We start from the raw sequence: 6,000 nt of genomic DNA, 5'->3' as shown, positions 1-6,000 counted from the left end.
CATGCAAAATAAGTAATTTCAGGCCAAATTGTGCCTTGGCATTGAGGTTCAGGAAAATGGTTTCCAAAAGGCTCTCCAAAATGGCTCTAAGAATGTAGGCTTTCAGTCCTATTATATTGAGAATAAATGAGTACATGGTTCAAGTCAAGCTTGCTTTTAAGTACACTCCTGAGTAGGGAAGGACTTACTTAAGCAATTGGTTAAATGTTTTCCTGAAACACAACTCCAGGAGCTAGGAGGGTAGGACAGCAACTATTTCTTGGTCAGCCAATTTGTACTTTGCTAATCAAAATGCAGCACAGGTGCATGGGGACTCCCCAGCTATGCAGATATTCACACTTGAAAAACATGACACATAGCTTGTGCTATTTTTATACAACATGCTTTGAAATGCCACATAAATTATCTTTACTTGATTAAAGAAAAGAGTCAACTTTGCAGAAAACAATTTATTAAATACATGAGACTTGGTTGCTACCCCTAATTACAGACAAAATACTGTGAATAAAGCATGCACTTATCACAGACATCAATGACTATTTTGATTTATTTGAAATGGTCTTTATTTCTGTAAGTTAAGGCTGTACCATTAAAAATTTTAAAAATTAAAAATACAAAGTCACACTACAATAGTAGCAAACATTGTATAGACACCGAAACCAATCTCTAATGCATCAGAACCAGACTTATTGAAGATTATTATGAGAATAAAAAATGGAGGTGAAGTGCAATAAAGATCAGAATATCTCTGGAATTTACAGACCAGTAGCAGTGAATGTCATACTCCAATTAGCACAGATTGAATCCATTATTTTCAAAAGCCTAATTATCTGACAACTAAGCAAGAGAGAAGATTCATAAATACCACTTTAAAGAACCCCTCTTGGTCTCTTTGTTTTACTCTTATTGAGGGCACATCTGTACATTTTTCAAGAAGACATTGTGGCAGACAACAATATAACACACATACATTTACTCTATCCCCATTAAAAAAATAGTGGAATGTCTTGAAGAAGAAAAATACATCACAACAAAAAAAAACAGTTCTCAACTGACAAAAGTGACAGTCAACTTTGTTAACCGTATCAGTCTTTACCAGTGAAGGACCTTACCCTGTATGAAGTTTGCTTCTTAAAAGTATACTGTAGTCATGGCAATGTGACATTCACATGGGTGAAAACTTACCCAGTGGATGAGTAAAAAAATTACCAGCCCTGGAAACTCCACTGGGGACTGAGGCTCAAAGTAAGTTACGAAATCCTTCTTCATTTACAGGCACAAAGCCTTTTTGCTTGGTTTTCTCCTGTTGCTGTGCAAGTACAGAAATCGGGTAATTTGAGGACAACAGAGTCAAACACTTAACTGAAAATGGACTAGTTGAAAATACTGCTCACATTTTCAGAAAATGATCTAGTAATCTCCCCCTTCCCCCCAGATTTCTAGATTTGCAGAGCTTAATGCATTAAAATGCATCAGAATATTACTTCTCCCTAATAAACTGCTGTTTATATAATCTCCCAAATGCAGAAGCAAGAGATCTGTGTAAGAAGGTGCCCTGTGTACAGGCAACTGCATTTGGAGTGGAAGATATGTAGCACTCCTCACACTAAAATCTCTGCTTTAAATAGCTGATTACAGCTGGGGCTTGCAAGGGGGTCTAAAAAAAGCTAGGTCCCAAATTCCTCTGGGGTTTGGATGGATAATTCTTTCCTGGATCCTTTCAGCAGCATAGGCTAAGCTACATTCAAAAGGAAAAAGGAAAGCTGGTCCTGTGATATAATGCACACCAGACAAAATGCAATTACAGAACTGACAATATGTACGCTGAAGGAATCACTGTGATTGGAAGGTGGTATCTAAACCAGCACACCATTTATATAATCTAATTTGCATCTTGAAACTGATGAATTGCGGTGAAAAGCAAACAAATGCAACTAGAGACTGACATGCCACAGGCAGCAGGCTAGATCAAGTCTGCACATATAGAACCCTTACTGCACTTCCAGTGTGGAAAGTGGGAATAAAAGATGTTCATGGCTTTTCTGACTTGAATCCAAGCAGAGGTAATGCAGATACACCTAGATTCACAATGGAAAAGAAGAAGATGGGAGGAAAAACAGCTGCTGTGCTGCAGGAATCTGACTCTGGTTTTTTGGTGAATTAGGCCAACACATAGAAGTCAGAAAGAGAAATTGGTAAGAGTGCAATGGTGAAACCACTGAGACTCTGATCTACCCATAAACAGAAGAAATGTAGGATATAAGACCTGAATATTTAATATTAGGGCCACACAGGCAGGAGTTCTGTGGAGTGAAAGCTCTCCATTCATACTAGCGAAAGCACATGTTCATGTGTAAATGGCTGCTAGACAACCAAAACAATGCAGAACTACACAACTAACTGGTCCCAGCTGGTTCCTTGTCTGGTAGAAGACGTCGGAAGAGGCTTCCAGTTTTTAAAGGACAATTATAGAATCTAACATTTCTGAAGAGAGCCCTGTTCCCTCCAACTGATAGAAACTGAGGTACTGCAAAAGGCTTCTCAGCATTCTATCGCTTGTGGGAGGTTTTAATCTTCGTCTGGGGTTTTTTATTTAATCAGATTCTGGGGGACCAGCTTGCAACCTACTGCACAGGATGATTTCTCGGTGTATTCTGCATGCTTCCCTTAATACTGCTTTTTGTAAATGTCCTGAGTATCACTTAAAGGAACAACTACATTGAAAATTTTAGCATAAACATTATCTTTTTGAAGTGTTTTACATCACAAGGGTTGTCAATTTTCCTGCTTGGAGACAGAGATTACTTCAGACTAACACTTCTCAGGATGAATTCAATGTACTCTTATTTTTCCACAATCACACAGTTTTTCTCCTAACTTGTTATTTTGGTTTGAAAAGTCTTTTCAAGATGGCTTTCATGTCTCAATAGAGATGGAAAACTGATAGCCCGTCTCTTCTTTTTTCCATATAAAATACTTAAAGATCAGCCTAGGTACGGTGAACCATGCCTGCGGCTGGGAAATCCACCAGAGGTGAGTATCTCACATTTCCCTGTTGCCTGTTTGTTCTGTGAGTACAGTATGATACAATTTCAGAATTTTACAAAGATCAAAACGAATGCGTATGTTCGTGTGCATTTGCAATACTGCCAGATTTTAGGCAGAGGGTAGAAGAGGAACTGAAAATGAAATGTCAGAATTCTGATAAACAGGACTTGTCTGCCATGGGAGCAGCTGGAAAGAAAGAGACCAAAAATCTTAGGCTTGATTTTCATCCAAGTCTCATTTGGCAGCAATGTGTGGCTTCTGTAGGGGCAGAGCAGAGACTGGAATCTACCACTTGACCAGGTTGACATTTGTTTACAAGAGCCAGCTCACAACTGCTATGAGAGCTAACAGTTTCTTACAGTAATCAGAGGACTGCTTTAATTAAATGGCATTTTAGCATGCTCTAAAATTACCTGGCTATTCATTAGATCCATTGCCAACAGGAACATTTGGGTGCTACACATAACCTCATACCCCTCACAGTTGGTAGACTGCTGCTGCAATAGGGTGGCATGAGAAGATGGTTTTTTTTCAGCTCTATTAAAGATTTTCAAAATTAAAATCAACGAGAAGATGTTTTAAAGAAAGATGGAAACTTAAATACTGGTTTTTTTCCCTTTTACTATTTTTTAAGCTTCAAGCTGGTAAGTGATCATCTGTGCAGACAAGATACTAGAAATTTGGCACATCCCATCTACCACAACATATTGATTCCTTCTACAGAAGGCACTAAATACTGGCATAAACCAAGAAATGATCAGCAGAATGCAGTTTTAGCATGACACACGAAAATCCTGCTAAATGGCACAGCTCCACAGTACAATTTTCACTTACCTAAAATGATGGTGATTATAGCAGCAACGGTTAGGATTTTTACAAGTATCACATAAAACATACGAATGTCAGAACATCTAGAAAACATGCAAAATTTCAAGAGCAACATCACTGAATCACACAATGCATAGAATTACTATTATTATTATTATTATTATTATTATTATTGTAATTATTTTTATTATTATGCAAGATAATGTAATCTTTTTAATAAAAAAGTATTGTTTTAAAACCTAGTTTTTTACAAATTGTTCTTAAAAAAAGGTTGTTCAAGTCAGTGAGTGAGTGTTAGCCTTTTAGAGGTGTTACTCTAAGAATGAATTGGTCACTATGGAGAATTCACAGTAAGGTGTAAATTCAGTTATATCTAAGCAAAATATGTTTGTCAACTGCTGTTTTGAAAGAAATTGTGCTAATCTTGTCAATTTACAAAATGGGAAAAAATACATTCACATTAAAAGATTAGAAAGATTAAACATTGCACGCAGGGAAAGACAAAATCCTTGCGTTAGCTGTTTCTCCTAACACTGCTCACCATGAGACCAAGGGTTGTCATAGCAAAAAATACTTTCCAAAGGCAGAGTTAAAGCCTGCAGATAATTAAAATAAATGGAAAAGATTTTCTAATTCTGGTGTAAAACAAAATAGGATATTAAGGGATAAGGATTATGCTTGCCTTCTTTTGAAAAAAGGACAAAAACTTGCATTGTATTTGCTAGGCTTTCCCACTGCCTTTTGTTGCACTTGGATATGCTGCCACTTCTTCTTCTTCCAGTACTCAGTAGCTGGTCTGCCCAGACAGGTCTCGAGATGAACGCCGAGAGGGATGGGCCACATGGACAAAAACAGCTGCTCACACATCTATGGCCAAGTTATGTCCTCTCCTGCACACCCCAGATTCATTTCCACCGGGCCCCTCTTGTGCTTGGGGGGGAAGTGCAGGAACAGCCCCAGCTTGGTGGGAGCAGAGGCAAGGGCATGCACTTCTCACAGCACTCTGCAGAAGTGGCACCAAATTCTCTCTGGCAGCAGCATCACCCAGCTTGCAGGCACTGCCAAAAATAGGTGCAAAATCAGGTTCTCACCATTTTCCCCCCTGACAGCTTTCAGATTTCATTAAGACATTTCATGTCATGATTTGTCTGCACATCTCTGAATGCCTTGGATACTTCTGAACCTGCATTTCACATCCATACACCCAGCTTTGTGCAGAGGAACACAGTCTTTCAAGCTGCTCACAGAGAAAGCTCCTGAAGAAGTTAAAGCTTCCAAGATCTGAATCATAAGCACCAGACAGAAAAGAAAGGTCTCCACAAAGCAGCTGACACTGCAGTCATTGCTCAGTGTACCTTTAGCCTCACAGAGAATAGGATATTTGTCTCTGTGCACAGAAGTTACCAAAATCAATTTGAAGCCATTTAGTATTGATCCTTGTCTTTTATATCCACCACTGAAGATAGTGAAGCAGTCTCCTGCAATGGTTTGTTTTTAGGCTGGGAATTTACATATGGTAAGTGAATTAAATGTGGGATAGTAGAAGAGAAAGAGGAATCCCAGCAGGAGCAATGTGTAGCAAAACAGAAAGCTATATTTGATTTAGGAAAGCTGAGAACATGCTATAATACTAACAACAGCAGTTTCAGCAAGATTACAACTTTCAGAAAGCAGATCAAGTTCTAGGCATGAGGAATGTCAGAAAGTTTTATTTGTTCACAAGAAAAAAAAAAAGCAGCTGAAGGGGCAAAGATATGTTAAACAAATTAATTAATTTTAAGCATTTAGTCTTCAATTTTTTTCCTAAACATTTTGCTTTTTCTTGATGTTTTCCCCTTCACTTGATTGCTATGTTATTTTCTTGACACTTACAGACTGTATCAAACAGTAGTAACCAAAAAGAACTCACTAATGGATTCTTACAGCTTTGTTTAGAAGAGCTAAACACCTCATTCCAGCTGAAACTACCCCACTGAATTTCAAAGATAGCACCTACCTTACATTAAATTCTGTGAAAGAAACCTCTTTTAATTACAAAAGATCAGATTGAAAACTGAAACGGTACTGTTTTTTCAAGATACTAATAAATGCTGTCTAATGAATGCTGAGCACAAGAATAAAAGA

The 6,000-nt window shown here is 37.9% G+C and overlaps 1 protein-coding gene across 2 annotated transcripts in view; it reads right to left on the bottom strand.

Annotated features, from left to right (window-relative positions):
• Positions 1-533: 533 nt before the first annotated feature.
• The window catches only part of KIAA1958 (KIAA1958 ortholog), a 65,061-nt gene continuing 59,594 nt past the window's right edge, over positions 534-6,000 (bottom strand). For both annotated transcript variants that reach the window (XM_056514203.1, XM_056514204.1), the window contains one exon: positions 534-4,934. The gene's annotated coding sequence lies outside the window, so the exon portion shown is untranslated. The remainder of the gene's footprint in view (positions 4,935-6,000) is intronic.

The sequence above is a fragment of the Oenanthe melanoleuca genome, chromosome Z (genome assembly GCF_029582105.1).
Source record: "Oenanthe melanoleuca isolate GR-GAL-2019-014 chromosome Z, OMel1.0, whole genome shotgun sequence".
Classification (NCBI taxonomy): Eukaryota; Metazoa; Chordata; class Aves; order Passeriformes; family Muscicapidae; genus Oenanthe; species Oenanthe melanoleuca.
Note: the sequence above shows the minus strand (reverse complement) of the source record. Positions and strands in the feature narration are given on the sequence as shown.